Here is a 10,782-nt window from a genome sequence, read left to right on the forward strand (position 1 = left end):
TCTTGACAAAAATCATAGTAAGTTAAAGCCAAATAAAACCACTTATTTACACAGTTGAAAAGAGGTAACATGAAATGCGAAACATGCAAAAATAGGTGAACGGAAATGAAAGTAAAAAAAAAACACCCAACACTCATCTCTGCTGGGGACTCTGGTTAGCACTGAAGGTCCTTTCTCCCTGGATGAGTCATCTCTCAACCTGGTGGGTGCTTTATACTGGTCTTGGCTCTACAGTTGAGCTTTGTTTCGCAGAAGAGTCCCCTCCTAGGGGGCCACTAGGTCTCTTTCTAGCTCACTTCTGAGATGGAGAAGGGGAATCGTTCAGGGTCAAGTCCCCCTTCCCTACCCCTACATGGGCTAGTTTTTGTTAATACAAGCAAGAAAGGATTTATACCCTTCTGCCAGTAAAATGGCATTTACAGCTTCCTGTAAATGAGTAGGTGAATTTAGGATTGGACCTCTATCAGGTAATCATGGACATAGTTCTGTTTTCCAAAGAAGCCAACCAACTACTAGCAGCTCACAGGAAGTTGAAAGTTCACATCATTTCAGTTAAATCATAACCTCGCCCATGGACAGAAGTTGCACCACTTTACGCAGATGTGATGAGTCTGTGAAGTGGCACCAGGAACCGATTGCTTTGATATTTTGGTAATGAAGTGTGAAGAGTCCTGTAAGTGCTTTTCCTTGTTATGTGCTGGGTTTTTACGAACAACAGAACGTAAAGGATTCTTTTGACCAAAAGAAAGTTTATTGGGTGTTCCTCCCCCCCCCCCCCCCCCCCCCTTTCCGGAATTAAACCAGGCCCATGCTAAGCCCTGATACAATAAAGCATAAGGAGTTAGAATAGCAAAAGGCATCTGTTTCCCTGGGGTTTTAGATCTCTTAGGACAAGGAAAAAAATACTTATTGGCATATAAAAAGAAGCGAGCAGTTGATTTTACTTACAAAGTGAAGCACAGATCCTTTAACAGAATCCATGTGGTAGGTTATTGTATCACTTGACTCTTGTCCCAGCGGTCGTCTTTTGAATTGTAGAGGTCGCTGAGCCAAGTCGGCTTTACTTTGCGTGCCACTCTATTATTTTATATTGTATACTAAACCGACAGTATTCCCTTGCTTCTCAACAAGCCGCTAAATAAAATCTGTGTTTACTTTCTGAAGCTGCCAAGTTAGGCAGAGTTATAAATAGAAAAATAATTCTGACGGAGGAAGCGGGGTGAGGTTTTATTGGAAAGGTTATCTTCCCAGTGGGTTTTTATAGCGTACTTAGAGTCATGTTTTGAGCTCAGGCCTTTAGTCACATTCCAGGCTGACGCTTTGAAACCGCTTTTCGGTCTCTGAACCGAAAGAGGAGTCGTACCGCGGTTGTCGTCTGCCATCTAGTGTTCCTCGTGTGAAGAGGACTTTCTGTGGGGGGGGGGGGGTGGCCCGAGTTCCCAGGGGACGGATGTCCCCCCGGCTCCCAGCCTTGCCTCCTGCGCAAAACCGGCTTGGAGGGGGTGAGGCCGAGCGGCCCCGGTACCCCTTCCCCCCCCACCCCCCCCACCCCCCCCCCCCCCGCTGCTGGCACCAGGGCTGCGAAAGGGAAGGGAGAAAGGGAACGGCGGAGGGGGGAGCGCTGCACTGGAGGAGGGGCGGCTGGGGGGACACCCCATCCATGGCTCTCTACAGCCACCTGAAGCGGGTGTGCTGAGGTGGGTGCTGGTCTCTTCTGTCAGGTGGCTGGAGACGGGACGAGAGGAAATGGCCGCAAGTTGCGGCAGGGGAGGTTTAGGTTGGGTATTAGGAAAAAATTTATTTGCTGAAAGGGTTGTCAGGCATTGGAACAGGATGCACAGGGAAGTGGTCGAGTCACCATCCCTGGGGGTATTCAAAAAGCGAGTAGACAAGGCACTCCAGAACATGGTTTAGTGGGCATGGTTGATGGTTGGACTCGACGATCTTGAAGGTCTTTTCCAACCTAAATGACTCTATGGTTTAGTGGGCATGGTTGATGGTTGGACTCGACGATCTTGAAGGTCTTTTCCAACCTAAACGATTCTATGATTCTATAAACCAGTTCTTTCAGATTATAGATAGATACCATGGTTTAAGGGTCACCTGCGGGTTGCACTAGTATGTACCAATGATCACATCAATGCTGTGACAGTCCCTGAATTTGAAGAACAGAAACCTGACTTAAATCAAATGAACTGAATGTCCCTGTGTGGCAGCTGGATATAGTGTAAGGCTCAATATAGACTCAGTGTAGTTCAGATCCTCTTTTGGTACTGAGTGGGCCTCGGGGCCAGGGGCCCTGCAGGAGATACCATCCTCACAACGAAAGGAGTGGTCTGCATACTTCATCTTTATAAACTATTCTGGTTTAGCATGTCTCACTTCCAGTATGTCTGTTTTTATTGATCCAAAAATAACTAAACTGAATACCTTCAGATGGGTGTCACAGTTAGTAAAAGACTAATTTTAAATGGTGTAAACAAAATACGGCTGGAGAGCTGAGACACTTTCAGAGAATGCAGTAACACCAAAGTGGTTTGAACTTTGCCACGGTTATAAAGAAAAGTCTGTGAAAATTCAGAGAATTGAATCCACATGGCCCAAGTCTTAGACGACTAAACCTTGGAGGTCATCATTTAGCTCTGGCATCGCTTATGTGAGTTTTGTGGATGACCACAGGGCAAACATTCAAAACCATGCACTGTTCTGTGCATTAATGAGGAAGTGAGGTGTTGAGAAAGGGAACATTAAATGGAACTGAAAATAATTGAATTAGAGAAAGAAAATACTACTGGGTGTAGGGAGGGAAGGAAGCAGACCTGAGCAGCAAGTCTAAGTTCAAGCTGGATTTTGACAAGCCATATTTTTATCAGGTCCCTTTGTTCCAGTTTAGGTAAATGTAAATTATTTTGGAGAGATAATTCTTTCCAAAGGAAGGTCAGCATAAGGAAATGTAGATAATGTAGAAAGAAAGACAGAACTGGTGACTCATTTTCTGGCTAGTCTACGGTTGTAGGTAAAGTTCAGAATGAAAATGCTTATTATTAGCATGCTTATTATTATTAAAATGGTTATTGCTATTAAAAGAGAAGTGGTTCAAGAAGAGCAATTGATAGAATCACTAAGAAATAATTGAACTGCCTGACGTTAAGAGTGTATGATAACCTTGGTTTTGGGGTCCGTCAGAAATCCAGGACAATCCACTGTGCGCATGCAATGAATCCATTACACTCGATAAAAGCAGTAACTGAAAATAATTGTGGTGACTACCACTCGTGAGAATGTTTCAGATTTAGAAGCTATCCTCATGGGCAGCACACAGCCCCAAACAGGCAATTTTACACCTTCACAGCAATGACATCTTTTAATTCAGTTACTTTTGGCCCCTACAACCTCTGCTGATCCTCTTTCTAATATTGTAGTACCTTTTTCTCCCAGTACTTACCTCTTTCAGTAGTTAAAGCAAAAAGTTAAACAGGCTTTGCAAAAATTGATTAAAAAAATCAATGTGCTTGAAGTAGCCCAAGAGATATCTCTTATAGACAAAAGAATAAGTATCTGCCTCCTTTTCAAACCACTTGTGCATTCTTTGGATTTAAATCAAAATCCTATCGGAAATTCAGGATTCTTTTTCTCTTAAACATAGCTTCTCTAAATCATGGACTATGTCTCTGACTTTTCCAATTAGTTTGTTATTGACCAGAATAGCTAGTCAAAGATTCATGTGTAACCCCTGGTCCCCTTTGCTGCTTTCATGATCCATCGAGTGAGTCACTGCTTAGTAATTTCTTCCCTGGAAGTCAAACAGAGGAAAACCTGGAGATGAGTTATTTCTTTCTGAGAGGACTCCAGATGAATAGGTGATCATCATTAAGCCTGTGCAAAGGGCAGGAATTTTCCTTGTCATATCCTGTGGATTTTGATTGAAAAACTGGAAGTAAAAGACAGCAGAGAATACCAGCAAACTCCACAGTCAATATAGCGTGTGAAGGACACAGCTATACATTGGCACTGTTACCCAAAGGCTGTCCCCAATATCAAAGGGAATTTGTGAACTGTGTGTGTAGATTTCCCCAAACTATTACACTATGTATTCCTCCCCCCCCCCTTTTTTTCCCTTCCCCCCCCCCCCTTTTTTTTTTTTTTTTTTTTTTGTGTGTGTGTGTATGGTATGCACAATACAACTAACAGCTGATGGGGCTGGGCACATCCTCCTATACAATGTTAATAATGGGGAAAAAATAAACATTGCACACAGCAGCATAAAATGATAAAGCAGCCAGTTTCCTAATGAAAGATGAGATAAAGCTTGGGTCTGTAACTCAGGAAACACATCAGCATTTTCATCACACACAGCCTGGAATGCTGGCTATAAACAATAGGCTGGCAACACAAGGGGAGGAAAGGAGAGAATTACTTAGTCTAAACAATTTATCTAAGAAAAAGTTTAATGAGCTACTTCTATGTTTCAGTACAAACATGGGGTTTTAGCTCAAATGAGGAGGTTCTTTAAGGCAGTGGCTAGAGGATGGTTAGCAGTGGTGGAAGTGAGAATGCTGAGAGGGTTGTGCAGAGGAGTTTTGTCATCACTTTGAAGAGAGGCTGCTCCATCCCGGGGCTCCATCCCATCCCAAGGAGGGGAAGGGTAAATGTCTAGGAGGTTATTTACCCTTTCCTCTGACCTTCCACATTGTTGGGTCTCAGTGATCCTTCATTTCCTGTTTTATTCTCTCCAGCCCTGAAGATGCTTCCACAGAAGAGAATGCAGGATGTTAAAATGGAGAACATTTACAAGGAAAAGAGCACTAAACCTCTCAGGATGAGTTATCATTGCCAGTCACATTTGCTTGAGAAGTAAGTTTCTCTCTTGGACAAACACACACAGAAGAAACCATATGATAAAGATCTTCAGAGCTCTGTAATGTAAAGCAGGACAAAGGCTGCCCAGAGTCTCATTTATGTATTTTTATTATGCTAGAGCTTAGCAGCCTCTGTCTTGGAGCTGGACCCCATCATAGCAGCCCCGCTATGAAATGAGAGGCCCTGCCCCAAAGCCTGCAGAAGCAGTGGTGGGACACACAGCAAAGGGATGTACAACCAACCAAGGAGTAGAGCACGTCAGCTGAGATGACAGCTGCTGCCCTTTGCCGATCAGCAGGATTTAATCTGGAGAGAGGTAACAGGCCTGGAGCAGACAAGTAGATCTATGAAGTGATTGTGAAAAAGATGAATTGGGGCTCGCAGGTGAATCCTTCAAGGATTACCACAGTTTCCTGGGCTTCCATCTTCCTTGAGATAGAGCTTTCACAGTGAGGACCAGGAGGCAGAAACCCACAGTAAACACAATATAATTCCTATGGCAATCTTGCCGGCATATCAGAGACACCCCAACAAACCTCCTTGTTACAAAAGCTGGATCTGTAAGGCTCCCATCCATCTGATTCAATAGGAACCTGCCTCCTCCAGGTAGCAGAGAGTGGAGGGAAACGCTTATCCTCTGGCGTGATGTGAGGGTACCTACACGCCCAAACTGAACCCAGGGACAGCTCTTTGCTTTGTTTTCAGGATATATAAATGGAGATGTCTCGATTCCAACTGTCTTTCCTCCTTGGAAGGCTGGTCTCATTTCTGAGTGTTTATCAGGGGAGCTGGAGGAAAATCAGAACTATGACAATATTTGAATAGCTGGCAACCTTCCCATGCTTTCAAATGGCTTTTAAAACATAATGCTTTCGATGCACGTATTGCTAGGTAACACTGAGGCTGAAACTTTAATTTCAAGGTAATTAAGTTATCTGTTCCTCACCATCAGGATTTCAGTGACAAGGGCTAAGGGCCCCCGAGAGCTAGAGATCACAGTAGAACAACTGAATTGCAATTTTGGAAATTTCTGGAGTTCTGTGCAAGTTTATACACTCACTATATACCAACTATTTGTTTTAAGGAAGTGGAGTCTGGAGTGGAAACAATGGGTCTGAAGTCCTTACTAAATTGCCAGAAAGTCAGTGCTGTCATGCCAATTCACAGGACCAAGCCAGGTAGTTTGAAAAATATCAGGGAACTGTGAGGAAGCTGAAGGAGTAAAGAGCTTTCCACTTGGCCTTTCAGGGACTGCTCCAAAGGTGCCCTATGCCTCCACGGGCAGCAGCCTCTTGCCATAGGAAAGCGGAGTGCCGCTGTCCTCGTCCCACCTGCAGACTTCAGGCAGACCCTGCTGGCTTCTCTGGGGGCATACACAGGTTGCACGTACGCCCTTAAACTGACTTACTGAAGGATTCAGGCCTTTTCTTTAAGTATGTTTAAGGGAGATGGGAGAAAAAAAAAAATAGAGTTCCTTGGAGGTGAAGTAATGGCAAATAACTTGGAGATAGAAAAGGGACGCCAAGATTTAGACCTCAGCGAGCCTGCCAGTGGAATAAGCACTACTATGTGGGATGTGAATAAAGATCCTCTCAATGCATAACACTATTTTATGATCCCTCGAAAGAGGAAAACCGTCTTGCCAGCACAAGAATTCTCATATCAACAATATTGAATGTTTCAACAGAAAAGCCTTGATGAGGTGAAAGCCAAGAGTATTAAGGATGCTGAGGCCTATTTTTCCCTGCTTTTAGAAGCAGCATCTGTTGGTAAAAAGAGACACTTTGTACCAAAGTTTTTCTGGCTCTAAATATCTTAGGAAATATTTTCTAGCTTGTAAGGAGAATTCATATTTCAGGACAAAAGCTTTGCCAAGCAAACAAACCAAGAAAGTATAGAATTATGTTCTAATTTGGAAGGTTGTGATTGTTCTGCCAGATGGCAGGAGTTTTTACAGTGCCATAAGATAGGCTAAACAGCAAATACAGGAATAGCAGAATATGGCTTAAAAATTAAGTGTTATGGAAATCTATCGGCTCAAAACTGCTTAAAAGTTTTAATAAAAGGATGATTATCATCTCACAAAGTAAATAATGACCTGATTTAGATTTTAGTGTGTGCTGAATGTATAATTCTGACCAGATGACATTAAAGATGGAAGTGCTTTTAGCATATGTGGCATACAGAAATATTTCACCAAGATTCTTCTCCTTAAAAAAAAAACAACCCAAAGAACGGTTCTGCCTTTTCCTGTCTCCATCAGCCCTCCCCAGGCCCCATTCCCACCACACACACTCCCACGTAAGAATTTGTAGCAAGATGTCACAACCGCTCCAGTCACTCTGCTCCAGTGTGAGAGTATTCTATGAAAAAATAATTAAAGCCATATATTGTCACTGTGGTCTAATGGAGCCTGTGATCGTTCTCAGTTGAGCTTAATGAGATAGTAAACAATACTTTTGCCTAAATGCAAAGGGGAAAAAAGCAATAGAAAGATGTAAAAAAAAAAAAAAAGAAGAGATAAAATGTATTAGAAAAGAAAAAAGTAAAATGTATAGCTTGCATCAACTTCACTCCACAAAGGGTCAACATCATGAGCAAAGTTGTTTTTCTTACCAGATAATTAAGCTGAATACATTTTTGGGGATGATTCAGCTCCAGGGACTTTTATGTGGTATTAGGCCAGATTTTGATCACCTGCCATCATTATTTAGGCAGTAAAAAACCTTGTGAATGAGCATTTAGTGTTGGCGGGGGGAATTCAGACTGCTGAAATTAGGTGCATAGGCTTCTGCAATCACTGCAGGGACGGAGTACTCCTGAAGACCTATGTAGAGGACGTGAATGAAACACTTTTTCCATTGTTTAAATAGGGAGCTTAGTATCTTATGTATGTTGATATAAGGCTCCTGCATGAGGAACAAAGTGCTCTGAGACTAGCCAACATCAAACACTGCGTCTTACGATGTATCTGATGGTGAAGAGGTGCCTGACGCTTGGCTCTATTTGGAGTTGGTGTCTTGATAATTTGAAATTAAGTACGTATTGTTTTTTTGAGGGTAGGTGCCCAATTGCTGAGGATGTGATGGCATTTGCTTACCTTGGAGCTGCTCAGGACGCTGCTCAGAAGCAGAGCATTTGCTAAGAAGCATCTACCACTTCCCAGGCTGGTGCTTTTACCATAAGCCTGCAGGACAGTCAGAGTGAGGTAGCGTTGTCCCTTACGCCTACCTATGCAGAGCCACCATACAGCAGGAAACACAAGACACGGCGGGAAGGAGCAAAAGAAAGGCTTTGAACCTGCCATCAGTCCTGACTGCGTGTTGTGCCCAGTGACTCTTGGGAGGAAACACAAGTGGTCTTTGACTCTGAACTCAACATGGTCCAAAAAAATTGTTCTCCCCAAGGTGTGTTTTGAGTGGAAGGAATTTCTGGGCCGGGCAGTTCCAACATGCCGAGAAACACCAGCCCAGGGCTGCCCATAGGCATGCCGAGGTGACCCCTTCTCATGGCTGAACCCCATCATGCAGGGTCAGGGCAGGTCTCTATGGACCTTGGAGGCACTTGTTTGCCCCATGTACTCCAAAGGAGAAATGGTGCTCATTTACACAACACAGCTATGAAGAAAATATTCTGGGGCCAAACCCAAGAGGTCCCCGAGGTTGATGCAGACATTTTCTTTGGGGTCTAGAGGTTGCACAATAGCCCTTTTCTCTTCCACGTGGGAGGAAGGCAAGAACTGAAGGTGCTGAAGAACCAGTGCATTGTTTTTTTTAAAAAGGGAAAACAAAGCTGATAGCATTTCCTTTGTAACTGTGTTTTAAGTGGCTTTAAGAGTGTCTTTCTAGTCATCTAATCTCTTATTGCCATAGTGTCTGAATGTCTAATGGGAATTTACTGCAATGGTTGTATATTTGTGGTTGAGTTTATTATTTAATGGCTCATTTTAAAAGGCCTTAGACTGTCATTAAGATGAGATGTGTGTGAATAAAGCCAGCAGGATCTGTCTAGCAATGGTGTGTGGCACTAAAGGGCTGAGAAAAAGAAAAATAACTGTAATGATTTGTTTTCTGAGTGCCAACTTTAACAGAGAAAAGTTGGAATGATTTGGGAGAAAGGACAAAGGAAATTAAAATAAGTTAAAGCCAGTTTTCAACAGATTAAATTTACATTGACCATTTTAGAGAGTTTTGTAATTTGTATCGTGAAGAGAAGGAATCTGTTTCTGTGGCAGACTCCTCCTACATCTCCATGATCTCTGCTCCTGTCTGCCTGTGGATACTTGATTTTATGTGAATATTTTAATAGGAAAACACAGTGTATAGCTAAACCAGGTCGAAGAATATTTATGCAGCTCTCCCGTATAATTTACAGGAAGAATCTGTGAAATAAATCATTTCTTGCTTTTCCTGCTTCTAAGTGGCTGGAATACATGTCTTTCTAGCCCCTGTGTTATTCAGAATATTTATGGATATGTTTACTTATTAATGAAATTTCTTAGAAGCAGACGTAAGACCTACTTCCATTCTCCAACCCATTTACAGTAACTATATTCACTTTCTGGATTTGTTGCTTACTGGGAGACTACGAGTTCCAGGAAAAGATACGTGGGTGTTAACAGGGAGTGGGCAGGGAGAAGTATTTCTTTAATTTGCGTAAGGCAGTGCTTTTTCCATAACATTTTGGGCTTGCAGGATGGATACCACAGGTCTCCATATAGTCCTGGGCCTCTCCAGGACCTCTTTTTGCAGCATGGGAGGTAGTGGTGTGTCAGACTGTGTGACGCAGGATGCATGTGGCACATGGAGTGGGGAGGGCTAAGGCAGCTCTGCGTCAGTCGGCAGGGATCCTTGCAGCATGGGGGTCTCCTGATCAGCCCATCATGTCCTGCACGAATCCACGTGGCACGTGTGGTCACAGGGCTGGAGAGGGAATATGCGATTGTCCTGAATGAAATGTGAAAAAAAATGTCTAAAAGTAGCATTTCTGCTTGGTTCTAGCAGAACAGGTGAGTGTGCTGTGAAACTGAGGGTGTCACGAGTGCTGGTTCACAAGGGACTGTGTATGTGATACAGTGCAGCCATACAGACCTTGGGGTTTGTGAATTAATGCTGAAGTTTTCAGAATATTCTAGGGAATTTGAATAACTAGTCCCAAAGCACTCACGAGAGAGTTTTCTCTGCTTTTCCTCCCAGAATGAATAGAAAACGTTCTTCTTTTCTATGTTCTTGTTATACACAGAAGTAAACCTCTTCAGAGCTGGTGAGTGTGGTGATGAGCTTTCCTTCCAGGGAAGCGTAAACTACAGATGAGCTCCTTTGGGGCACTAGATAACTGAAACATGAGCAGTACATAGGCATACGTTGAGTGAAAACCAAGCTTCATGGCTCAAATAATTTTCACAGGAATGAGCAAGGGCGCTACGGCTTTAGTGGGAGAGAAAGCATCATGGAAACATGGAGAGGGGAAAGAGCCACAGAGGAAAAACAGATTATGGTGTAGGAAAAAGTTGATGGAGAGCTTTCCAAGCAGAGAGCTGGCTGAAAGAAGGTTTGGAGCTGTGACAGAAGAACATAGTTCCTCTTTGACTCTTGTTCTGTTCAGGAAGACAGGCAGTTATATATTATTTCTAAATGAGGAGGTTTGCATCATAGGAATACTTTATTTTTCTCCCCAGAAAAGAAAAAAAAAAAGTTCCACATAAGACTCCAGTTTGGCTCAAACAGTTTAGTTCAAATAGATAAAAAATATTTATCAAGACTTTGCTACTTGTGTCTTTACAGTGCGCCCTTGCTGGGGTTTATCACTGCCAAGAGCATGTTATAATTCTAGAAGAAGGGAGGCAAGGGAGCCCTAATAAATAAGTTACAGGGAAATTTATGCTTCCAGCCACCTGCTACCCAGTCAGCTGTGTTAATGCCT

Source organism: Accipiter gentilis, chromosome 4 (genome assembly GCF_929443795.1).
Source record: "Accipiter gentilis chromosome 4, bAccGen1.1, whole genome shotgun sequence".
Lineage (NCBI taxonomy): Eukaryota > Metazoa > Chordata > Aves > Accipitriformes > Accipitridae > Astur > Astur gentilis.